The sequence below is a fragment of the Stenella coeruleoalba genome (assembly GCF_951394435.1).
Source record: "Stenella coeruleoalba genome assembly, chromosome: X".
Classification (NCBI taxonomy): domain Eukaryota; kingdom Metazoa; phylum Chordata; class Mammalia; order Artiodactyla; family Delphinidae; genus Stenella; species Stenella coeruleoalba.
In genome coordinates, this window is record NC_137152.1 from 28074135 (window position 1) to 28101497 (window position 27363).

The window sequence follows — 27363 nt, forward strand, 5'->3', positions numbered from 1 at the left end:
ATCACAATCAATATTTTTAAGCTACCTATAATGATTAAGTTCACTGTTTATTTTAAGGGTATATAACCGTAGTGCTCATTTTCTAAACTTACTAGAGAGAGTTCTCTTAGCAAAACTGTGCATCAGTGTTTGTTTTGATTTTGGTTCACCGCTTAGCATCTTGTCTGGTCTTTAATCAACATAAAGCTTGTCTAATTCATTGGCTCAAAAAAAAAAAAAAACCCAAACTCATTTTGTTGTAGGTTCCACAGCTAGCCAGGACTAAGGCAGACTGTCTCAGAGAGCTCTGAGATGGGTTTGTTTATAGCCTAAGGTTCTCACACTGTCTGGGGTAGATATTGCTGATTATAGTGCACTGGTTGTTTTAGAACCACAGCCTTTGATCTGACCTTATTCTTTTTGACCAGAAGTAGCAGCATTAATTCCACACCACAGAGTATTACAAGACCCTGAGAGTATCCTTCTGTAGGACCAAGAGTGAGTGGTTAAGGAAGTCATATAGCTGGTACACAGCTTCCTTCTTTGTGCACTACACATATCTCCCACAAATAGGCCCCCTGCTTCAAGGGTGTTGGTATTTGGAGTGGTTAATTCCATTAGCCTGTATGGGTAGATGACAGAAGATATTCTGTTAAAAACTTCACACTTACTGTCCTCCTCCATGACTTTCTTTCAGTTAATTCAGGGCCCAGCTGAAATGCTCAGTATCACTTCTTAGTGAGTGCTTCAGAATTCTTGGCATTGAATATCACTGTAGTAAAAGCACATAAAATCAACATATTGTGGAAAAGCTTCTCTGTGCAGCACCCTGCCCACCTTGCACGTCTTCATTCAGGGCACGTGGGCAATGCTTCACCACAGTCTGACTCAAGTCTTGGCGAAATGCCCTGTGGTTCCTCCCGGAGCAAGGGGAGATAAGCAGCTTGGTGAGGAGCTGTCACTAGGTGGTTTCTCCTAACGTACCTTGTGGGAAACTGTCATAAGTCCATTTCTCTTCCATCTCCTTGTTCAGCTGAGTGCAGGGGTCTCCACCTTGTACCTTGTACCCTTGAGGTGTCTCTGTAAGTCTGTAAAACTGCTTGGATTTAGTTTAGAGGTGGCTCCTTGACAGCAGCATGACACATCGCTTGAACATCTGTCATCTGGCCCTTCCTGTTTGATGTCAGCATGTGGGATTAAGGGCTTGGTACACTGACACCGTGCTGATTTTGCTTTTGCTGTGTGTTTGAGTAATAAATTTTCTGAATCCATTTGAGCTCATTGTCTCCTTACCAGACTAACCTGTGGAAGTGTGGCAAGCCAACCTAATAGCTGTACTAGTAATACTTGTGGCCCTGTGAGCCACTGAGTTGCTGCTTTGGGAATGTTTGACTGTGTGACGCAGTGGGGCAGTGGGGCTCTCACTGGCCAAACACTCGGCTCCTATATGTACCATGGGTTACCCTTTGAGCCTTTGTACTCGTCTCTGGGCAGAGTGAAGCCCCTATTGGAATTACCCTTTTCTCACATTGCCAGGCCAACAAAAATATTAAAATCTGTTCATCAGAAAGTCTTTTTATACAACTGGAAGGACCACACAAATTCTAAAGCTGACCCCTAACACCTGCCTCCCGCCTCCCTCCCTCCCCCTGCCCCCAGCCTCTACATCTCTCTAAGTGTGGTAGGAAACAGAGAATAATCACAGTGTTTGGGCCTACTCAGAATGGTGTACTTTATTTTTTTATTTTTTTGGCTGCGTCGGGTCTTAGTTGCGGCATGTGGGATCTTTGTTGCAGCACGCAGGATGTTTTCATTGCAGCGAGCAGGCTCTTCATTGCGTCATGCAGGCTTTTCTCTAGTTGTGGCATGCAGGTTCTCTCTCTGTAGTTGTGGCATGCGGGTTCCAGGGCGCGTGGGCTCTGTAGTTTGAGGCACGCGGGCTCTAGTTGAGGTGCGCGAGCTCAGTAGTTGTGGCGCGTGGCCTTAGTTGCCCCGTGGCATGTGAGACGTTAGTTCCCCGATGAGGGATTGAACCCGCGTCCCCTGCATTGGAAGGTGGATTCTCTACCACTGGACTACCAGGGTTAGGGTTAGGGTGTACTTTAAATGGTACATTCCTACTCAGGAGGTGGTTCCCTCTTGCTCATAGATTTTGTGATATTTTGGTTTCCAAAGAAACCAAATGTTTCACCCTACAAGCACCTACAAACATTTCTATTCTGCCATTAGATCTGGGAAAAATGGAAGACAACATGGAGGGTAATTTCTACTTATATATTTTTGAAAATTTTTCTATATAGTACTTGTTGATTTTGCATTATGATCTTTTTTAATATAGACATTTAAGGCTATAACTTTCCTTCTAAGCACAACTTTAACTGCATTCCACAGATTTTATGTTGTATTTTCATTACCATTTAGTTCAAAATATTGTCTAATTTCTCTTGTAATTGATTTTTTGTGTGTTTCCCTTTGTTGAAAGCTTTTTATCCAAATGCAGTCACATACATTTCACTACATACTACTATAATTTTTATTCTAATACAGTAATACTCCTTCAACTTATCAGATCCCTTTCATAAGAGAAGTTAGCATATATGTAATTTATGTTTTGATCCAGTGATTATTTAGAGTTTTATTGTTTACTTTCCAAATATGTAGTGTTTTCCTGGTTTACATATTGGTATTTGTGAGGACAGTGTTAACACAGGGGGTCTGGTTGCTGACTCCTTCATGTCTCTGAGGGAACCTGGAACCATGATTGACTCTTGGTTAACCCCTGGGAATGTGGCCCTCCGCATATTTTTATGTTAATGGTTGATTTAGTTTTGAACACCAGGAGCAATAGACCGTGCTGTACCTGTTTGTCAGAACTGCTTTGTACAAACATCCAGATTGATGAAGTGTACCTAGTTTCATTGTTGGGGTCCTGAGTTTCAGTTACCATGGCGGTCAAGTAGCAGGATATGCCTGTATGACCAGCCTTTCTTACAAGCCATGAAAGCTGAGACTCAGTTGCTCTTTCTGCTCTTCCCTGGTTAGAGGTATTTTGCATATATCCCTATAGTTTGCTTCTAGAGAGAGTATGTATAAAAAGGTCTGTGACCTCTCTGGATTCTACCCAATGCATATCTTTTTCCTCCTGCTTTTACTCTGTACCCTAGACTGTGATAAATCTTAGCCATGAATATAACCTACTGTTGACTCTTCCGTGGTGAATCACAAACTTGAGGGTGGTCCTGTGTGCCCTAAAATGGTATTCTAATTTGATCCTTTTGTGGTCAGAGAACATACTCCATATGATTTCAGGTTTGTTTTTTTTAAGAAAAAAATTATTGAGGCTTGTTTTATAACCTAGAATATGATCTCTCCTGGTAACTATCCCATGTAAATCTGAAAAGAATGTGTATTTTGCCATTTTGGGGTATATCAGTCTATAAATATATATTAGGTCAAAGTGGCTAATAATGTTGTGCATGTCTTCTATGGCTTTGCTGATTGTTCTTTTTTTTTTCTAGTTCAATCCATTGCTGAGACAGGAGTGTTAAAGTCATCAACTATGATTGGAGAATTGTCTGTTTCTCCCTTTAATTCTGTCAATTCTTGTTTCATGTATTTTGAAACTCTGTTATGGGATGCATACACATTTGGGTTGGTCCCTTTCTGTTGAATTGACTCTTTTATCATTATTGACTCTATTATCATTCTCCTTTATTTCTGGTAATACATTTGGTTTTGAAATTTGTCTTGTGATGTTAATGGCCATTCCAGCCTTTTGCTTATTACTCTTTGCAAGGTATGTTTTTCATCTGCTCATTTTTAACCTGTCTGTGTATTTATATTTAAAATGAGTGTCTTGTAAACAGTGTAGACTTGTGTAGTTTGTTTTATTTTTGCCTTCTGACAATTTCTGCTTCTTAATTGGAGTGTTTAGTTCAATGATCTTTAATGTAATTATTGACATGATTGGGCTTAGGCCTAATATTTTTTATCTTCTACACATCTCTGTTTTTCCTTCCTCTCTTCATCCTGCCTTGTTTGTAGAGGATTTGAATATGTTTTCAGAATTCTCTTTTATTTTGTCTTTTGATATTTTAGCTATTCTTTTTCGTACTATTTTTATAGCGGCTGCCCTAGGGATTATAATATACAAAAATAACTTTTCACAGTCCACTTAATTAGTTAATAATGTACTACTTAGTACATTAGTTAATACTGTACTACTTCAAGTAAAACATCGAAAACTCACAAACTTATAGGTCCACACCTCTATCCTTTTTGTTATAGTTGTTACATGTAAACACACACATACACACACACACACACACACACACATACTCCACAAGACACTTACCATTTTAGTTTTAGACAGTTATTTGATTTATAAAGAAATTCAGAGGAAAAAAGCAAAATATAGTCCTCTGTATTTATTCCTCCATTTATCACTTCTGATGGTCTTTATTCATTTTTGAGTGTCCCAATTCCATCTAGTATCATTTGCCTTACATCTAAATAACTTCTAGCATTTCTTACAGTGCAAGTCTGCTGCCAGCAAATGCACTTCTTATAGTGATCTGCCAGTGACAAATGCTTTTAGTTTTCTTTTATCTGAAAGTATCTTTATTTTGTTTTCACTCTTCAGGGATATGTTTGCTGGATACAGAATTCTGGGTTAACATTTCTTTCCCCCCCCCTCCAAGACTTTAAAGATGTTCCAGTCTTTCTGTCTTCCATGGTTTCTGATGAGAAGTTAAGCATTCATCAGATCATTGTTCTCTTGTTGGTGATATGTCATTTTTCTCTGGCTGCTTTCAAGGTTTGCTCTTTATCTTTGCCTTACAATGGTTTATTATGTACCGTGGCTGGGTTTCTCTGTGTTTATCCTGCTTTGATTCATGTATTTTGTATCTGCGAATTTCTTTCATCAATTTTGGGAAATTTTTATCCATTATTTCTACAAATATTTTTTCTCTCTCCTCTTCATCTGGTATTCTATTTACATTTATTTATGACTGTATAATATCATTTAACAGGTCTCTTAGCTTCTGTTCATTTTGTTTAATTTTTTCTCTCTATTCTTCACCTTCTGTAATTTCTGTTGATTTGTCTTTAAGTTCACTTACTCATTCCTCTGTCATATCCATTTGGATGTTAGTCAATCTAGTGATTTTTTTCCAGAAATTATATTTTTTTGTTGTTCTAAAATTTCATTTTTATTGTTTCTGTTTCTCTGCTGAGACTTCCAATTTCTCTGCTGAAGTTTTCATCAATTGATCATTCCAACATCTCTGCCATAATTGAGTCTAGTTCTCATGCTTTCTTTGTCTCATCTAACTAGATTGTTTTGTTTTATTATGCTTTGAAATTTTTTGTTGAAAACTGGACATCATGTACTGAGTAATAGGAGCTGAGGTAAATAGGCCTTTAGTGTGAAGTTTGATGTTTATCTGGCTAGAAGTTAGACTGTATAGTATGTACTGTAGCTGTAGGTGACAGAGGATAAACCTTCCGCTGGTGTCTTTGTTTTTCACTCCCCTATTGTCTTCAGGTTCTCCTAGGGACTTGTTCTTAAATAAGGTCTGGGATGAGCTGTTCGCTCAGTTTTATTCCCCTGTCATTATACAAGAGTTCTACTGATGTAGTGGGAAGGTGTGGGGAGAGAGGAAGTGTTTTATAATCCTAACACTGGGTCTCAGTCTTTTAGTGAGCCTGTACCCCTGGGCTGTGACCTTCACGACTGCTTCTCAGCATTTGTTTTTCACCCTTAGGTGAAATAGGAAGGCTAGATGGGGGCTGGAATTGGGTGATTTCCTTCCCCCATGTGGAAGGCTAAAGGGAGTTAGAACCAACTGGGTATTTGGGTATTTTGAGCCAATTTGAGTATTTCACTTCCCCAAGGTTGATTAGGCTCTGTTAAATAGTTTCTCTTGAGGGCAGACCTTGTTAAGAGGTAGAGAATGGGGGCTTCCCTGGTGGCGCGGTGGTTAGGAGTCCGCCTGCCGGTGCGGGGGACGCGGGTTCGTGCCCCGGTCCGGGGGGATCCCGCATGCCGCGGAGCGGCTGGGCCCGTGAGCCATGGCTGCTGAGTCTGCGCGTCCGGATCCTGTGCTCCGCAGCGGGAGAGGCCACGACAGTGGGAGGCCCACGTACCGCAAAGAAAAAAAAAAAAAAAAAGAGATAGAGAATGTTCTGGGCATATTACAAAGTGGCTACTTTCCCCCTCCCACTTCTGGAAGCCTGAGGGAATTTTTCTCTGATCTTCACTGTGAGAACTTGGCAGGGCTCCTGGTGGTACAACTCAAAAAAGTATGAGGGTCCCCCTAAGATCAAGCCCCCCTGAAGTTTTTAACTCTCAAACTTGTCCACACTGAGCTTCTAGCAATCAACTACAGTTTAGGTTTTCTACTCTGGTACTGGTTCTGGAGTTTTCTGTTCCTGGGCCTCTGCTTTGGTAAGTTGGATTTTCTGTATGCACCTGTCTGTCTCTACAGTTTTGGGGGCAGTGTTTTGCCCTGTGAGCTCAGTGCTCTGCTGGATCTAGAAAGAGTTGTTGACTTTCAGTTTGTTCACCTTTTTTCTTGTTGTGAGAATGGGAGTGATAAATTCCGAAGTGCTTCTATACCAAGGTCAGAAGTCAGGTTTTTATGAATTGAAAACATTGTCTTCTTGTATTTCATTGAGGATAGCCACTTTAACATCCTTGTCTGTTAGTTCTGGTTCATCTTGGAGTTGGACCAGAATGATTTTCTTTTCTCCTCATAATGTGTTATATTTTGTGTGTGTGCGTGTGCGATATTTTCTTGATTCTTTGTATGCTGGCTACTTTGGGATTATATCTTGGATGTTATGAATGTTAAATTGAGGAAATTCTGGACTATGTTATTTTTATCCAATAAGTACTATTTCTTTATCTTAGCAGCCAGTTTTCTTGGCTGGGCTTGAACAGCTAACTCCTGTGTAGTAGCTCTTGTCTTTGTTCAGATCTGCTGTTTTTGGATGGGCTGTTAATAGTCTAGCCTGTGCAAGTGTTGTTCAGGGTTTAGTCAGAGATGTGGGTAATCAGGGATTAGGGATCTACTCTTTGGGTCTTTCTGTTCAATGCTCATGATTTCCTGGATTCTTTTTATCTGGTTTTTCAGGTCTGAATGACTGGGTTTTTCACACATGCTTATACTTCTGCTGTGAGCACTTGGGCTTCACCTAAATCCAGACTAAAAGGCACATCATCTCCTCTCCTTCAACTGAGTGCACAATCTGCCAGTGTCTGTCTGCTTCTCTTCACTCATCAGCACCTTCTGGGTGGCAGTTATAGTCTTAGTTCAAAATTTGTTCTTTTGTTTTGCATTTATTCCATACCACCATAGTTAGGATTCAATTACAGATGTAATTGAATACAGAGCTTGGGGGTTCCCTCTGGCTGTCTTCCTTGTGGGATTCCCTCACTTCTTCAGCATTTTCCCAACTCACCTTTTCTGGTTCCCTACGCCAGGATTATGTCGGGTTTTTTCTATGTGTGCCCTGTCCTCCACTAGCTGCTGTTCATCACAAATGCTGCACTTAGCCCCAGGCTAAAAGCCATGGTGAGTAAAACTTATTGATATAGTTCCCTGTCTCTATTCCTCCCAGCAGTTGTGAGTTCCCTGTGAGAGTCTGTATGCTTTTGCTCACTGTCCAGTACCTTAAGTTCATTTCTTTCTATGATACCTAGGTTTTGTGGTTGTTTTTTGTGTGTATATGTGCGGGGGACGGAGAGAGTCCTATAGGTTCTGAGTTTATCATATCCAGAAATGGAAAGTTTTGAGGAATACTTCCATGAGGGCAGAAAACCAATTTACTGAATAACCTCTTAGAATCCAAGACCATGTGCTCCTTTAGGGAATGTTGGTAAGACAGAATCCTGTGATGTCCTAGCCTCTTGTTTTCCATACAAAAGGGAGTAGGGGGCAGAGACATTTTAGAGATAAGCAGAATCCTTTAAGGGCTATGAGCAACCTATATGATCCCACCTCACTAAGTTGTATTGAAAATAGAATAACTTTTCACCAAGCCTGGAGATTTTTAAAAAACCTATTTAGAGCTGTTTTAAGTCAAATGCTAGATTCTACTCTGCTTAGTACAATGCTTGTAGTAGGTATTCAGTAAATGTTGTTTCACCATAATAAATTACTCACCATTAATAAATTAACTAAGAGTGAGCATTTTGATTATCTCAGAAATAAGAAAATTAAAGAAATATATTTGTATATTTTTTCTTCTTGTACTCATGTAGATATGCAGCTGATATGTTTCAAGCCATTTTAAATAAGATTACTTTGTCCATGATATACTTTGTTATATAGTGCTATATAAATGCGTTTGGGAGGAAGTCCCTGTAATGGTTATTTCTTCTAACTCATTTGCTGAAGGGCTGTAGGGAATAGTGAGCTAGATAATTAAATAAAGTTCGTTTTGTAGTTTCTACCTTATATGACAGCCAGAGTAAATGGGATTATTAACTTGAACACCTTAAGAATGCATACAGTAATTAGGAGACTTATAGAAATCATCAAGGAATTTACAATGATAGAAGAGCAAAGAATTAAGGTTTCTCTAATGATGGGGTTAAAGTGTTCTGCCTGTATGTCTGCACACATACAAAGTATAAAATTCATCAAAATACAACTCACAATACTTTTGGCTCATTATCCTCTTGTAAATTCACATGTAAGAGGTTATGTGGGGTCTTGATAGCGTTATGGTAAATCACAGGCTGTACTGTAGGTGCTACTCACTATTGAATGGGAATGAGATCAAAGCAGCCATGTTGGCCTGTCACTAAAATGAGAGATTTGGCATTGACTTGTCAGTGTGGTTACTGTAAAAGAGATGCAGTATGGAGCTATTTCCTAAGATTAATCCAGGTATTCAGCATCATAACTCAGAAACTCATTCAATTCTCTGCCCTAAGTCTCCATTTACTTAGTGCTGTAGGCAGATTGGTGGACCCTGAGAAGGCTTAGGACTTTGAAGGGGCTGTGGTAGCTATCTTGCTGTTGGCTCTAGTGACCTGTAGCTATGGATCCCCCTGTATGCACCCCTTTTCTGGGGTTGAAATCCAGTGCCCCAAAGCTGCTTTGAGGCCTGAATTGCATGAGTGAGCACTCAAAATGTGAAAACAATTATAGACCAGAATAACAAAGTAAGGCCAAAGAATGTCTTTATGGATATTCATGCGTGTTGCCAGCAGGATTCAGTTTTTTTCCAGATGATTCTGAAAGATTCGCTTATAATTTAATGAATTTATATTTGATTCTTCTGAGCATCCAGTTACCTTCCTATTGGTTTTGTACCAGACCACATCATTTTATGTCCCTTTGTCCTACCCATCTCTGAGGTAGATGAATGCTTCAGTTCAACGGGTGGTAAGGGGCTGTATTTTCACGGGACTTTCCTTGTGTTTCACAGTGTCTGTGTGATAAGAAGGACAGGAAGAAAATCTGTTTTAGAATAAACTGCATGAGGTGTTAGAATCCTATAATGCTTATTATGAAGTTTGGTGAAATGCTTTTCCAAAGAGAATTTTCTCCTCAAATTAGTAGCTATCAATAAATTGGTATGTGGGAGGAACCTTCCTTAAGATTGGTGTTCCTTGGTAGCTAAAGCAAGACGTTGCAGACATTTCAGAAGCAGTTTCCAAGGAAGTGAATAGATGGTGAGGTAATTTTCTTTAGTACTTGTATCCTGATAGTCTCCAGAGGCTTTGAAGCTGTGAGTTACAAAATAGACTGATTTGATCTCCTGGGGATATTTGCCAGCTTCATAATTGCACCGAGATTTTTAATGAAAACAAGTGACAACACGATGTCTTTCCCTTTGTTCTAGGAGGGAGGCGATTCCTCGGTGATAAGGAACAAAGTGTAGGTTTTAGTTTGGAAGACTTGGAAAACCAGACTTCTTATAGGCCAAACACAGCAGTATATCTGTGATACAGTTATGCAGCCACCAAGTTGTGACTACTTGTTTTATTGAGATAGCCTTGACAAAAGTCAATTAGACTAAGCAACATGAAGGCAGGTTTTATGTTATTTTGGTAATCAGACTCCTGGCACGACGCTTGGCTGTGGTAGACCCTGTTACATTTTTGTTAGAAGAATGGGAAGTCTATTGTGTTGCAGTGTCCTAGATTGCTTGACGTGTAGACTTTCCCTCCTGCCCCTGGCAAACAAGTCATTTTTCAGGACTCTCAAGTGTTGCCTGGTCTGTGAAGACTTCATATCTTTTCTGGTTACCACTAACCTGACCATTCTTCCCTTAATGTATCCTTTACTTCCTTTATAGCATCTATGACATTTTAATTTCATTTTTGAAGTGTATCTGCCTCTTTATACCACAGTGAGGAGCTCAATTACAGTTTGTTTGTTTACCCTTGGTATATTAGTAGGAATGAGTTTGGCTGCAATTAGCAGAAATGCAATTAATAGAGGCTTAGATAAGAGTGTAGTTATCTCACAAAATTAGTTTGGAGGTAAGCAGTTCAGGGTGGATGTCTTCAAGGACACATACCTTTCTGTTTTTCCAACCCATTAAGTTTAGCATGTGGTTCTCATTCGCATTATTGTACGATGGCTATACTCCACACCTCACATCCGTATTCCATGCAGGAAGAAAGAGGGCAAATGGCAGAAGGGTTTGCAGAGGTATGTCGTCTTGAAAACAAGACTCTTCCCTTACATCACATTGGCTAGAACTGGGTCACATGTACACCCTTAGTTACAAGGGAGTCTGAGAACTTTTCCAGCCCTCCTCCTACAGAAAGGCTGGGGGGCAAAGGCATTGTGGATGGCATTTGTGTAGGTAGTCTACAGTTTCCTGTTGATGATTGGGGTCTCCCTCAAAAATGTCCTGGCACATGTCCAACCAATTATGTCACATATTGAGCATATTTTAGTAGTACGCTTACCATTTTAAATCTCAAGAACAAAATCTGTTTCTTTGCTATTTCTTCAGATTCTTTGCATCTATTTTAAAAGTGTGGTCTGGCTCTTGGTTTCAAATTAAACTTACTTTGGCCATTTTCAAGATGAAGGTTATGGTCAGAGATGGAAATAAGCAGTAGTACAAGAGAATGTGGTTCTAGGAACTTGGCCCCAGCAGTATGGAAACCATTTCCCTGTAAGTGATGGACTCCATAAATAGTCTCTCTGCTTCCTAGGGTTCTGTGATTTCTAGATGTCCTTCAATTCCTTTTTCCTTTTATGAATTGCATTTGACAGAGGGAGGGGATGCAGCACTTAATGGGTCCCCTTATTTGTAGTGTGAGTATATTTAATTTCTGTATCAACACATAGTTTCTGGGTGTCCTCTTTAAACTGGTTGGAATGAAGCTGAGGGCATCTGGGAACCCTTAGGACCCTCTACTCCTTGCTGCTGCTGCCCCCACTCCTATTCTCTACTGCCTTCTTAGGGCACTCCTTCCTGTGATTCGTGACTTTATTTGCATTCCTTATTGTGTTCTCTAGATAGTTGTGAATTATAATGTCTCTTTCTTTATCCAAATATATGTTTTTTTCAGCCATAAATTCCCTTGTCCTTACTTACGGCAGCAACAGGGAAACACTACAGTCATATCTATTAGACAAATCCCTTTCCTCAGAGACCAAGCTTTCCTCCACAGTCCTTCCCTTTAGTTGTTCTAGGAAAGGCAGGAGGTTTTCTGGAGGTTTTCTGAAGCAGTTTTTAAGTTGCTTCTAGGAAATTTATATCCATTTTGGTAGTGGACAAATTTTTTTCCTTCGAAGGCCACATATATAAGGAGGAAGAGATCAAATAAGGGCCACACATGTAAAGATCCTACTTAGAAGGTAGTTCTTTTGGGTAGAAGTTTTATTTTTGAGAGAAAATGTTCTTCATCCATGCTTTTGCAATTAAAAACAGAGCATAAATGCCCCAAAAGAGCAGAGAGCACAAAATTTTAACCAAAAGCTATAGGTTCATAAAAGAAGAAATACAGCTAGCTCATATATACATTATATATAATCTGTTCAACCTGATTGTGATCAAGGAATTGTAAACTAAAGCAATGAGATACCATTTTTCATCTATAGAATTCACAAATTTGAAAAACAAAATGCTCATACTCATTGTTGACAAGTGTGAGAAATAGTCTTTAAAAGTTTTTTTTTTTTTAATTATAAAAGGTTAGGCATACTGAAAAGTAGAGAAGCCAGTATGATGAAAACTTCTATGTCTACTATTTTATTTATTTCGAATCTTTTTTTAAAGGCCTAATCCTCCCTAATCTGGTTCTCTTTCTTCCTCCCTCCTTCCTTCACTGTCAACCTCCCTAAAGCCAACCTGAGACAGCCACTTTCTGTAAACAAGCATTCTCGTATACTGGTGGTAAAAATGAAATTGCTTTAAACTTTCTGGAGGGCAAGTTAGCAATATGTATCAATCAACCTAGGAATCTCAGAAAACAATAAGATGTGCATAAAAATATAGGTGGGTACATATCAACATTATTTATAATAAAGAAACAGAACCATCCTAAATGAACACCAGTAAAGCACTGGTTACATAAATGATAACTATTCATATAGTGGATTATGAAGTAGTGATGAAAATTTATGTGTGTTCCAAGTTGTCTGCCCTATGTATATATCATTGAGTAGAAAATATTTCCCATACATGTCATGCAAGAATCGGTAGTCAGTGCAATGGTAAAACATAAAATTTGGTTTTGTGTTATGAACAGTTAAAGTAGAAAAAGAAAGGTAAAGGGGAAAATGGAAAATTAAAAGATTGGTTGAGTTTATAATGAAAGAAAGTGAAGTCGGCAGCTGGTTTGTTTAGGCTGTTCAGGGGTCTTGGTGTCTTAGCCATCAGTTATTGCGTGTTTTTTCTCTGTGTCACCTGGGTGCAGAAAGGCCAAGTGATGGCTTCATCCCTCAAGCAGCTTGTGATCTGGGGGAGATAATACACAGAAAATTGGTGAACAAACAAGAGAGAGTAATATTTGACAAATGAGTACTACAGATTTGAATGCTATAGAAATTCGGAGGACAGAGAGATTATGTCCTGCTGGGCTGATAGAGATGCATTTCTAAGGAGGCAGGAAATTATACTGTCATTAATAATGACTTTTGGATTCAAATATGCCAAAAGGAAGGGACATCATATTTAAATGAAGGGGAACGGTATGAACAAAGGCTTGGAAGTGGGAAAGTATATAGTATTTGTAGACAGCTGGCTTGACTTGATTTGTAGGATTCTTGTTGGAGTGGAAAAACAATTAACAGGGACCAGTACTCAGCCTAGAATGTCACCCTTGTCTTCAGACCTCTGATGCAGCTTTGCATGTAGTTGTGTTTGTTGCTTTTAATTGCAAGTCGCAAAAATGTCAGTTTTAGTATTCGAAAATCCACTGTAGGACATATGGAATTAAGCTGAGAGCTGAAAATTTTCCATTCTTGGTTCACTACTATAGTGGGGACAGCATTAGAGTGAGAAGCAGATCTAGGATGTGCTACAGGGTCTACCAAGCAGCAACTCTGCAGAGTTTGGTTACAACCAAACCAAGCCTTGGTTTCCTCATCTGTAAGACAAATATGATATTATTCACCTTACTGAATTCATAGGGTTTCTAATGTGCAGATCAAGTAAAATGATATAAAGATTCTTCTTGACGCAGTGTTGGAAGGGCAAAAAAAATCTTCAGACAGAACCCCCTCTGTACCCTCTGCTCCCTCAACCTCAACTCTGATGAAAAGGTATGTAACTAAGGGAAATAAAGGATTTATAGAGAAATTTGCAGCCACCTGAAAATTGAGTACTGACATGACAATAGTCCAGAAAAATGTTCCCCCACCCAATACCAGAATACTTAGTGCGTTGTCCCCAGACAGTTGGACTCCAGTATAGATTTGGGGGTTGCTTTTCAGCCATGATTATATTGTAACAAACATCCTCTTTTGTTTTGGCCAGTTGGTCCCAGGGCTGTACTGATTTGGTAAACTCACTTGACAGGCATTCACAATGTATTTCCAAGGTGTAGTAGTTCTGAGGGACCCAAGGCTACCCCCAGATGAACTATAGTCCCTCATCCTTAATTATTTAGTGTAGAATGATATTCTGAATTCTCTTGGCCCTTGGGTTTGCTTATCGGCATTTTTTCCAGGGCTGCCACTCTTTTTTGGCTAAGGGCCAGCAGAGTGAGTCAGATCATTTAGGATTTGTTTATAGAGTGGCCATCAGGATATTTGTCAGAATCAGCCAGGTGCAGTGAGTTTCCTTTGGCATGGGCATTCCTCTGGGCCTGGTGTGTTTTTGATTGTATCTAGGAAGTTTTAGGAAGCCATTTGAGTGGGTCCATTTCTAAATATATTATACAAATGTAGAGTACACTGCTTCTGTGCTATCTTGCCATTGGCCTACTTATAACAAAGAAACTATTGAAATTGTGTTGTAAAGTGCCTTGTACTAGGGACTTCCCTGGCGCTCCAGCACTTGAGACTCTGTGCTTCTGTTGCAAGGGGGCACCGGTTCAATCTCTGGTCGGGAAACTAAGATACCACATGCCATGTGGTGCAGCCAAAAAGTTCAAGACAAAACAAAACAAAACCTTATAGTATTTACCATATGGATGTTGAAGATATTGTTCATTACAGTATGACACTTGGGATAATTTTTCTCTCTAATCTCAAAATCATAAGTGATAAGCCTTCTAGGCAATTGGTTTGTTTTTATGGTAGGAATGCCATGGCTTATGTAACTAATAGTGTTTTTCTCTTGGCATTAGCTACTAAGAGGTTTATCTCTTTCTTTAACAAAGACACAGAACCTTTCAGCAAGTTTTTTGTATGCAAATCTTAGTTCTCTCTCTTGAGGCTATATTATCCTGAAACTCTTCTATTCTTGATTTTTCCCTTTGTCACATTTTCCTCAAATGCTTTTTGTTTTTTAATTTTATTTTATCTTCTTTTATTATCTGATTTTATATAGATCATCTTTAATTCTTTCCAGAACTAGGTAGGGTATGAGTAAATAAAATTAATTTGATACTGAAATGTTAAGTTTAATGTGTTGAAATGGTGTCTGTTATTTATTATGACTTGGTGGTGATGTAGGATGCCAACGTAGGTGATCTACTGAAGTATATAACAATTGAACTTTTAGATAAGATAGCATGAGAGGTAAAGCAACAAATGATCATATGCCTACAATAACCCCTGCAGTGAATACCTCAAGGTATGCACAAGTTATATCTGCCCTTTCCTGTCAAGCTTCTCAAGTCTCAGTTCATTTCACCAGGAAGCCTTATATAGAAGAGGAAACCCAGTTCCAGATATTTCTCACAATTCACTAAGTAACAAGAACAAAGGAGTAGCACAGTGCACATTCCTTGATCAAGATCAATTCTCCCGGGCTTCCCTGGTGGCTCAGTGGTTGAGAGTCCACCTGCCGATGCAGGGGACACGGGGTCGTGCCCCGGTCTGGGAAGATTCCACATGCTGCAGAGCGGCTGGGCCCGTGAGCCATGGCCGCTGAGCCTGCGCGTCCGGAGGCTGTGCTCCGCAACGGGAGAGGCCACAACAGTAAGAGGCCCGCGTACCTCAAAAAAAAAAAAAAAAAAGATCAATTCTCCCATACCCACCCTATATGATCCAACTCTTTCATTGCCATATCATCTCTGTTTTAGCATGGGAAAACTCCAATTTTTGTAGTCTATTTCAGCTAGGTATTAAGAAGCAAGCTGATTAAATTAATTTACACATGTGTGAAGAGTCGATAACTGCCTCTGATTTTCCTAGTAATATATGCTGGTTTGCCACAAAGGATAAGATAGCTCTATCTCTAGATAATCTAAATCCAGTTTCTCCCATTTATCTGTCCCAAGGCAGTAATCAGAAGTGAGAATAACAGTTTATATTTTAAAATATACACTGCTGCATTATTTATGACAGCAAAAAATAGAATCAGTTCTTAATGGCTGCATAAATTTTTATTGTATGAATGTAACAGAGTTTCTTTTATTTGTCTTTTTTTTTAACATCTTTATTGGAGTATAATTGCTTTACAATGGTGTGTTAGTTTCTGCATTATAACAAAGTGAATCAGTTATACATACACATATGTTCCCATATCTCTTCCCTCTTGTGTCTCCCTCCCTCCCACCCTTCCTATCCCACCCCTCTAGGTGGTCACAAAGCACCCAGCTGATCTCCCTGTGCTATGCGGCTGCTTCCCACTAGCTATCTATTTTACGTTTGGTAGTGTGTATATGTCCATGCTACTCTCACTTTGTCACAGCTTACCCTTCCCCCTCCCCATATCCTCAAGTCCATTCTCTAGTAGGTTTGTGTCTTTATTCCCGTCTTACCCCTAGGTTCTTCATGACCTTTTTTTTTTCTTCTTAGATTCCATATATATGTGTTAGCATACGGTATTTGTTTTTCTCTTTCTGACTTACTTCACTCTGTATGACAGACTCTAGGTCCCTCCACCTCACTACAAATAACTCAATTTTGTTTCTTTTATGGCTGAGTAATAATCCATTGTATACATGTGCCACATCTTCTTTATCCATTCATCTGTTGATGGACACTTAGGTTGCTTCCATGCCCTGGCTATTGTAAATAGAGCTGCAGTGAACACTGTGGTACATGACACTTTTTGAATTATGGTTTTCTCAGGGTATATGCCCAGTAGTGGGATTTCTGGGTCGTATGGTAGTTCTATTTGTAGTTTTTTAAGGAACCTCCATACTGTTCTCCATAGTGGCTGTACCAATTTACATTCCCACCAACAGTGCAAGAGGGTTCCCTTTTCTCCACACCCTCTCCAGCATTTATTGTTTCTAGATTTTTTGATGATGGCCATTCTGACTGGTGTGAGATGATATCTCATTGTAGTTTTTTTGTTTTGTTTGGTTTGGTTTGGTTTGGTTTTCTCGGTACACGGGCCTCTCACTGCTGTGGCCTCTCCCGTTGTGGAGCACAGGCTCCGGACGCACAGGCTCAGCGGCCATGGCTCACGGGCCCAGCCGCTCTGCGGCATGTGGGATCTTCCCGGACCGGGGCAGTAACCCGTGTCCCCTGCATTGGCAGGCGGACTCTCAACCACTGTGCCACCAGGCAAGCCCTCATTGTAGTTTTGATTTGCATTTCTCTAATGATTAATGATGTTGAGCATTCTTTCATGTGTTTGCTGGCAATCTGTATATCTTCTTTGGAGAAATGTCTGTTTAGGTCTTCTGCCCATTTTTAGATTGGTTTTTTTGTTTGTTATTGAGCTGCATGAGCTGCTTGTAAATTTTGGAGATTAATCCTTTGTCAGTTGCTTCATTTGCAAATATTTTCTCCCATTCTGAGGGTTGTCTTTTGGTATTGTTTATGGTTTCCTTTGCTGTGCAGAAGCTTTTAAGTTTCATTAGGTCCCATTTGTTTATTTTTGTTTTTATTTCCATTTCTCTAGGAGGTGGGTCCAAAAGGATCTTGCTGTGATGTATGTCATAGAGTGTTCTGCCTATGTTTTCCTCTAAGAGTTTGATAGTTTCTGGCCTTACATTTAGGTTTTTAATCCATTTTGAACTTATTTTTGTGTATGATGTTAGGGAGTGTTCTAATCTCATACTTTTACATGTACCTGTCCAGTTTTCCCAGCACCACTTATTGAAGAGGCTGTCTTTTCTCCACTGTATATTCTTGCCTCCTTTATCAAAGATAAGGTGACGTTATGTGCGTGGGTTTATCTCTGGGACAAAGTTTATTTCTGAATAGTAGAACATTTAGGGAATGATTAAATTATGGTACATGAATATAATGTAACCATCAAGAATCATGTTTATGAAATATTTTATTTCATAGGAAGATTATTATGTATGAATGAAAAAAGTTGGACACAAAATGGAGTATCATATGAGCTCAATTTGTTAAAATACAATATTTTATTTTTTCAATAAATTTTTTATTCAGTAAATTTTGCATGTCTAGTGTGTGTCAATAGAGTGATGAGTGTGAGGGTATAGAATCAAACAAGATATGCATGATCCCTGCCAGCATTAAACAAAATAGGGCATGATTATGAAATTAAATCTCCCTTTGGGGATTGGTGATTTGTAGTCAAATGTGATTAAGCTCATTTTCTAGTTTGTGGATTCTCCAGGACCTTGGTTTCATTTCTCTTCTGCTTTTTGTCTGGGAATTCATAGCTCTCCAGTTCAATTAGATTGAGTGGTAGAATTTAAAAATAATAGCAACAGACAGTTCAAGCCTAACATTCCGCATCATCTTGAGATTTTTATTTTTTTTAACCTATGTGGTCAGTGCTGCCCAGTGGCATCAGTATAATAGCTTCTTCTAGAAATCTATCCTTGTGAGTTTGTGTGGGCTACTTCTGCAGGAGAAGATACTAGTTTGCAAAGGAAAAAAACATTTTTTTAGTTTTACCTGACACGAGCCTTTATAGAATGTGATTCTTATTGTTGGGTCGCATTACGAACTTAATTTTGTTCTCGAGACAAATTTCCTTTAAAAAAATTTGAATGATGCTTATAGGAAATGGACCTTTACTCAGAAATAGTTTTTATTGAAGAAGGTATAAATGTTACTTATTTAGGAAAGTCATCCTGCAAAATAAACCTTCTTTAGAATTGAGGTTAATGTTTTAATTTAATGTTTAATGGACTATGTGAAACCATTAAATTTTGGTTCTCCCAGTAGCTTTACTGTAATATCCTTGAACATATTCACTACAGTGATACACTTTGTTAAATAGTGATGCAACTTATTACATGTCATAGAAAGAGCTCTTCCTTCTAAAGCCTTAGAGGTATATCAGATTTGTTCGATATACTATTTGTTATGATATTTCAATGCCATTTTTGTCATGTGCATACACAGTAGGATAGTGGGAATGTTAAAAATGTGAGAACGGATTTTTTTTCTTGTTGAATTGTAAATGTTGAGCTCTTGAAGTTATTTAGTATATCTGACCTCATTTATTTAAAAAAATTGTAAACCTGAATTACTTATATGATCACATTTAAAGCACCAGTATTGTTGCATTTAGGGCTAAGATTTTGTGCTGTGGTTTGCCTAAGGTAATACAACCAAAGCCACATTGTTTGTTCTTCTACTTTTTCACTCACACATGGTGTCCATTATGCATTGATCTTGTCCAGCAGTATTAACTTTCTTTAACTGATTGTTCTGCTATCTGAAGAGTTGTATTAAAATTTAATCAGTAAACTAAAAATAAGCAGCTAATGCCATAGTGCATTTTGGTAACTCATAAAAGAGAAGAAGAAAGTGAAACCTAATGTGGGCCTGTGAGGTTAAAGGAAGGTGAGTATGTATTTATTGGCTATTCAAAGATATATGTAAATTACAATTTTTTCTCTCTGAGAAGTGTAATGTAATGGGACCACACTTGTAGGTGATACACTTTTCCACTTGCAGATATTTACTGTTTTCCCTACTAGCACTAAACTGCTCTGAATTATATAGCACTATATAATAGAGGTAAAGCCCATCTGTGCCCCTTGTTTTCCTCAGAAAAGCTTTTCTGGACAGTGACTATGGCTAACATGGTTCTTGAGTTATGTCCTGTGTGTGCTGCACTTCCCATCCGCCAAAACGAAGCAAATCCTACCCACATGCATCATCTTCATAGTAGCCTCTCCCTTTTTGTCTCATTTCCACGTTGAAGGTTCTTTCTGACTTACTGCTTTTCTTGCTTCTCTTTTCAAAACATTTCTAGATTTAGAAGAGGTACCTAACCATATTCCTGCTGTTAGTTCTAACTTTCCTTTTATTTTTGATGGCTCTCTTCTGCTCAAAGGTACTTGTTTTCACAATACCACAGAGAACCTATTAGTTTAGAAAATTATGGCATTTTGCTCATCTTAAAAGTAATATTTGCTTAAATGGGCAAAAGATTTGAATCAGGCACTTCACATAAGATGTCCAAATGGCCAAGTAATGTTCAAAAAGGTGTTCAGCTTCATCACTCATCAGGAAAATATGATATGATACCATTAACACCCACCAGAGTAGGAAAGATGAAAAAGACAATACCAAGAGTCTGTGAAAATGTGGAGTAACTGGAACTCTGCTCTAGTGCTGCTGATAGTGTTTATTGGTCCAACCACACTGGAAGAGTGTTGATCGGGTAATGAGTGGAGCTGAATATAGGCATGCCTATGAACCCATTAATTCCATTTTTAGGCATAGACGCAGAAACAGTTACATACATTCATAAAAAAACAGGTACAAGAATGTTCATAGCACTATTTGTAGTAGACCTAAACTTGAGAAAACCCAAATGTCCATCAGTAGTAAAATGAATACATTAACGGGGATATATACCTATCATGGAATTGGTAGTGAGAATGAATGAACCATAACTACATGGAACAATATGGATGAATCTTATAAACATTATGTTGAGCAGAAGAAGCTAGATCCAGAAGAGTATACACTGTGATTCTACTTATATGAAGTTCAAAAACACTCAAACTTCATCTATGATGTAAGAAATCAGGCTGGTGGCTACCCTTGCTGTGAGGTAGTGACTAGACAGGAGGGGGGGTTGGGGGGGCTTCTTGGGTGCCAGTATTCTGTTTGGTGTTCTGGTCTGGGCACTGGTTACATGGGTTGTGCTCACTTTATGAAAATTCAACAAGGAATATACTTACGATTTGTACACTTTTATGTATGTGTGCTTTATTTTAATAATATTTTATATAAACAAATAATAAGTACTGTATTATTTATCTACTGCTACATAACAAATTACCCCAAAACTTAGCAGTTTAAAATAATAATTATCTCCCACAGTTTCTGAGAGTTAATGATCCAGCAGTAGCTAAGCTGGGTGGTTTTAGCTCAGGGTCTTTCACAAGGTTGCTAACAACATGTCAGCTGGGACCTGCAGTCATGTGACACCTCGAATGGGGCTGGAGGATCTGCTTCAAGGTGGCTCAGTCACCTACCTGTTGACAGAGGCCTCACTGAAAGCTCCTTATATTACCACAGACTGGGAAAAAGGAAAACCCCACAGATAACATTTATTTGCACATTTATTTATTTATATACCTATATGTGTGTATAATGTTTTTACACGTTTAAATGTATTTAATGAATTATAATGAATACTGTCATAATTTTTTTCTCCACTCAATACATTGTGGGCATCCATTTTTTTATGACTGGCTCATCTGTAGATCTATTTCATCATTTTTGCATATAGTTTTACTGAGGTATAATCGACATACAGTTGACATACATGCACATAATTAAAGTGTACAACTGGATAATTTTTTGTGCATGTATACACCCATGAAACTGTCATCACAATCAAGATAATGAGTAACTTCTCACCCCAAAAAGTTTCCTCCTGTCTCTTTATCATAATCCCTCCTCTCATTCTTTTTAATGGCTGAAAAGTTTTATTTACATATGTAAAGCATCTTTAAAATCCACACTTAGGTATGCTCACAGGTAGCTCAATCTGATTTTTTGTTTAAATTGTAGAACTCTCACCCCATTTGGAGGAAGAAATCCCCCTCTCCCAGTCAAGAGCACGTAAGCCAGATTGCCTGGGTTAGAATTTGAGCTCTGCCACTTTGCACACTGTATGACCTTTGACAAATTGCTTAATTATTCTGCGTCAGATTCCTTATCTGTACCTCTCTTGCTAATGCTAGTACTATACCTAACTCATAAGATAACAAAGATTAAAGGAATTAGTATACATAATGATCTGATGACAAAGCACTATGTTATTGTCTTCTGTTGTTATTGTTCTCGTGGGTTGCTATGCTAAAAGCCTGGGTTCTCAGTTTCTCCTGATGATATTAAAGCTGTGAGTTGATAGTGTCCTACCTTCAAATATATTACTGGCACCTACTTCTTCCTTTCACTCCTATTTCTTCTGTATCACCTCCCTCTGAGCTCCTTACTAAAGATGAGGAAAGGTATGTATTTAATGCCAGGCTCTTTTGGTATTTAGGTGATGTCTTAGGGACATTTAATTTGCTGAGAGATACCCAAAATAGGATGCTTTAAAAATCCCAAGACCTTATGAGTCAAGATGTCAGAATGCCACTTGCATTTCTACCTTAAATGTTGTTAGTGGTCACTTTGATAGTAGTGGTTATACATGTACAATAATTATTCCTTGAATATATACTAAGTATATATCCTGTGAAAGATCCAAAGAATTAAGATATTTTTTGTCCTTGGGAGGCTTACTATCAACTTGAAGAAATAAGATTATGTTTTGAAGTAGTGAGTGTGGAAAGACTGGGATCAGGTATTAGAGATACAGCAAAGGAAGAGTGAATATGTCTTACTGATTGTTTATGTTAGATTGAGCCGAGGATACTGCCACTGCTGTAAACCATGTAACAGGGGTGTGTTTTACTACTTCCCCTAAACTGGAAACAACCCAAATTTCCATCAGTGATAGAATGAATAAATAAATAGGAATGTATAACTAATAGGGAGTGGGTAGTGAGGATGAATGTACTACAACCACATGCAACAGTATAGATGTTCACAAACACGAAGTTGAGTGGAAGAAGCTAACTCCCAAAGTATACACTATGATTCCATTTAAATGAAGATCAAAAAACACGCAAAACTCATTTGTGGTGTAAGAAATCAGGTTAGCAGTTGCAGGTGCCTACCCCTCCACCCCCACTTTCCTCATCTTGCTAATTCAGAGTACTGGGCTTGCCCTGATCACCGTAACCACCATTACCACCATCACCTCCAAGGAGTGATCGGGGCTCTGTTCTTCAGGATTTATGGTCCAGGGGAGTTGCAGAGTGGGCTATCTACATGGCACATTGGATGGGGACTGAATAAAGCCTCAGACATAGGTAGGCATCCTTCTAGCAGGGAGGTCGTCAGCAAGGGGATGAGCACCATCCGAGAGAAGCCCTCACCGTGCACCACCAGGAAAGATTCTGTCCATATGCTTGCACTTGTGGTCTTTTGATGCTAAAACCACTCCTAAGGGACTCTTGGGCATTCAAGTAATGCCCCTCACTAAAATGGCCCAGCGTTACTCACCTGTTTGGTCCCTGCAGATCTGGCCCTTCTGTCCTATGGCCCACTGACTTCTCCCTTTAACCTAAGGGAGCCTTTCTAGCCTGGGATGGGGGAATGAATGGATGGGATTGGAGGGGGAACCCATGCTCTCGTTACATTCTTCAGTCATATTGTCTGCTGTACCTTGGAAGACAAAGTTAGGAATTTTTTTTTCTCTTTTTCTGACCCAAGCTTATCTTTCATTTGAAGCAGTGAGCACAGAATGGCTTAGCTACTTGTGGAGGCAGTAGTAGGTAAGGGTGAAAGAAAAGGAAAAAAATGAACTCTTGGGAGAAATAAAACTTTAAATACCTTAAAATGTCAATCCCACAACACTTGGGTTGAATGAGATGATGATGATATCAATAATATAGTTATGGAATTTAGAGGGGAAGCTATTTTATATATGTGGTGGAGAAAATACTTGGTTTTAGATCTGTGATGTTTCAGGTGGTGGCACGATATCCAGGTGTAGATTTCTCTGAGGCATTTGGAATTATGGAAGTTAGGGGAAAGGTCAAGGCTGGATATATGGCTTTGTATTTTATTGGGGTGGAAGTGATAATTGAAACATTACTGTGGATGAAATAAATGGTTTCTGTTAGGAAATACCGGTGACTTCATCATGTGATTTATAGGGCATCTAGATTACTTGATGTAAGTTGTGATGACTTCTTTTTATTCACTGAGGTACTTCTATAGCATTAGCATGATTTATTTAGATAGCTACACCATTGTCTTTAATATTTTATTCTGTACTTGAAATATAAGTCCCACTATCATATAAAATTAATATCTCTAACTTAAAAGTTATTAGAGAATTTTCTAACTGTTGTTATTGATAGTGCTAGATCTTTATATTTCAATAATATTTATCCTGGGCCTACTTGTATGTCTTTTGACTTGTTGATTTATGGAAATTCAGTAAGCCATTTCACAGTATAATCCTGGGGTTGGCAAATAATGGCTTGCTTCCTGTTTTGTGTGGCCCGTGAACTGAGAATCGTTTTTACATTTTTAAACGGTTGAAAAATTTTAAAAGGAAATTTTATGACACGTGAAAAATGATACAGAGTTCTAATTTCAGTATCCATAAATAAAGTTTTATTAGAACACAGACACACACAAATGCATTTCTGTGCTTGCTTTTGTGCTACAACAAAATCGAATCATTGTAGCAGAGACCAATTGGCCTGCAAAGCTCGAAATACATACTCTCTGGCCCTTTACGGAAAAAGTTTGCTGACCCGTGGTATACACCACCAACGGTTGTGTCATTGATAAACTACTAAAAGACAAGTATTCAAAAAGAAGTGCTTGTTTACACAGATAGTCATTTTAATCCCGTCTTCCTTTCCTGCTTTATTTTTTTATCCTTTGTATGCACCACTGTTTATCACGATTTAGTATGCTATATGTTTTGCTTGTTTCAGTAAACAAGCACAGGTTTCCATCTAGGTTGTAACTTTCATGAGGGCAGGGATTTTTGTCTTTTTTATTTACTGCTGTCTCCCCAGTACCTAGGCATGTGGTAGAAACACAATATTTATTTGAGTAGTCACATAGGATATATTTGCGGAATTGAAGAAATGATTGTGCTGAATTGGCTACGTATTACTCTACCCAAATCTGAGGATAACTGGAGAACAGGCCGAAACAAAGCCTTTATGTCAGTTATTATATTTATACATTGAGGTCGACAGGCCTAGTGAAGTGAGTGGCGTGGAGTAAGTACCCAAAGGTTAGAGTAGTTGAAGAATTAAGCAAGCTCTTCAGGAATAGGTTGTTTTATGAATGCAGGGGTATTGTTTAGCGGTGTTCCACTACATTTAGAATCCAAACTATTTTTCAACCAGTAAATCCTTGTATGATTTGACTGTTTATCTCTTTCTCCAACCTCTTCTCTCTTGCTTGCCATGCTGAAGCCATACTGAGCTTCTTTAAATTCCCTTAATAACATAAGTTCCTTTATGTATAGGTTTTTTTGTAATATTTATTTATTTTATTATTTATTTATTTGTTTGTGCTGGGTCTTAGTTGCAGCAGGTGGGCTCCTTAGTTGTGGCATGTGAACTCTTATCCACTGCACCACCAATGAAGTCCCAATGTATGGGTTTTTTTTTTGTTTGTTTTGTTTTTTAACTATTATGGCCCCCTATAGATTCTAAGGTCTATTAAGGCAGGGATCAAGTCTGTCTTATTCACCATCAAGTCTGCAGTGCTTACCAAATTTCTGACGTTTAGTAAGCAGTAAGTAAATATTTGTTGAATGACTACATACATGATTTAAAGAGCGCTAGACTTGGTGTCAGAACCCCTAGGTTAAAACCCTGTGGAATGTGTTCTGAATCTTAATCTGGATGCCAGTTAGACAGGTGTGTTTGTGAAGTCATTGAGCTGTACATTTCCGAGCAGTTTTGATGCAGATGTGTTGATGAGTTAAAGACAATTCTGGGATGCCCCTGCTTACTGATGATGTGAACATGAGTGAGTCAATTTCTTTGAAATTTAGTTTTATCAGTTATCAAGATATATTGTTGTACCTATCTCATAAGGTTGTTGTGAGCACTGATAAGATGATGTATGTGAAATGGTCTTAACCGTTGTAGATATTCATCATATACCAGTTGAATCTTCATTATTTGAAGGATGTGGAAGTGGAGAAGGTACAGAGAGGAAGCTCTGAGAAACCTAGTAGAATAAGCCCATCTCTCACAGAAGGGCCCTTAGGCAGCTGAAGAGAGCTGGGGCTTTAAGAGACACCATTAGGAGACAATGGACTTCATCTGTCTCTGGAGTATGCCACAGGGCCCTTAGGACCTCTTACTCTTAAAAATTGGAAGGACTTTGGGGCTTGGGGAAGAGCAGGAGACTAGGACTGGCAAAGCCTTTAGTAAGGTGGCCAGAAATTAATGCAAGTGCATATCTGTGTCTTCCACAGTGGAGGACAATGAAGTGATTGACCTACCTAATCAACCATGAGAGAGCCATGTGGCTAAAAAATAAAACCATCATTGAAGTGCTTCTCTACAAATTAAAATGTACCCTGCAGTGTTTCAGAACTAATAAAGAGCTAGATATAATTGAATCGCAGAGGATTACTGGAAGAAGAATCACTACTGGGATTAGGAGTTTCCAGGCTGTGATTGTCACTGAAAGGCTGGGAGGAGAGAGGCAAGCGTGTAAGGACGTCAAAAACGGCGAAGGAGGCTCTTAAAGAACTGAGGGCACACATTTCAAACTTAAATAGGACATGCAACTGAAGCTAAAACTGTAAAATCAAATTTTATTTTTAAAAATTCAGGTCATAAAATATATATTATTCTACCCTCTGTCTTAAGTAGTAATATTTACACTTAATGTAGTGAACCAGATTGACCACCAGAACTACATTGAACCAAGACATTTTGGGAAAAGGAAGTCTTTGTTATGATCCTCACAGGTCCTACTCACTGTTTATTTATTGTTATCAAGAACTGTTCTAGCTGTTCTCATTTAATCTTCCCTCAAAGTCTGTGAAATCAGGGCTACCAATAATAACTCCATTATGGATGGAGAAACTGAGACTTAGAGAGTTAAATAACTTGCACAAGGCCACATAGCTAGTGATTGGCAAGGCAGGCCTCAAACCCTGGTACATGTGGTGGCAAAGCCCACACTCTGACCTGGTGGGGGAGCTTTTGTCGGGATGTACGTAACCTGCCATTATTTAAGAGGCCACCGTTCTGGAAATTTGCTCAGTACCAGCATGCCTTCCGTATATAAGAAATTCACACCACAGAGAAGAAATCCTAAAAACCTGTAGACTGATGAATGTTACTTGAATGTACTGGAAGACAGTAGCATCCGTAACGTTGTTACTGGATTGTAAGCTCCAAAAAAGCAGAGAATTTGTCTCTCTTTTGTTTACCATGTTTCTCTGAAGCAGGGTTTCTCAACTTTGACACTGGTGACATCTTGGACCAGGTAATTCTTTGTTGTAGGGGACTGTTCTGTGAATTGTAGGATGTTTACCAGTATCCCTGGCCTCAACCCACTAGAGGTTAGTAGCACCCCTCCTCAGTTGTGACCAGCAAAAATATCTCTAGACATTGCTAAACGTCTTTTGGGGAGAAAATTGTCTCCAGTTGAGAACAAATGCCCTTTTAAAGAATAGAACAGTGCCTGGCAAGTAAAAGACCCCCAGTATTTTTTTAATTGACTGAAGACAGGAGTGAACGGTGTTCCACAAAGTGTACTGCTTGTGATATGCAAGATAACTAGAGGGAACCTTGAAAAAGTTCTAGAACTTTAATAGTTATGCATTTTT

At 38.7% G+C, this 27363-nt stretch overlaps 1 protein-coding gene across 3 annotated transcripts in view; it reads left to right on the forward strand.

Annotated features, from left to right (window-relative positions):
* Positions 1-27363, forward strand: part of PRRG1 (proline rich and Gla domain 1) — a 255606-nt gene that overhangs the window by 148963 nt on the left and 79280 nt on the right. The window contains exon 1 of one of the 3 annotated variants that reach the window (XM_079910185.1): positions 6380-6430. The exons of the other annotated variants lie outside the window; for them this stretch is intronic. The gene's annotated coding sequence lies outside the window, so the exon portion shown is untranslated. Of the gene's footprint in view, positions 1-6379; positions 6431-27363 lie in introns of those variants that run through there. 3 annotated transcript variants of the gene reach the window in all.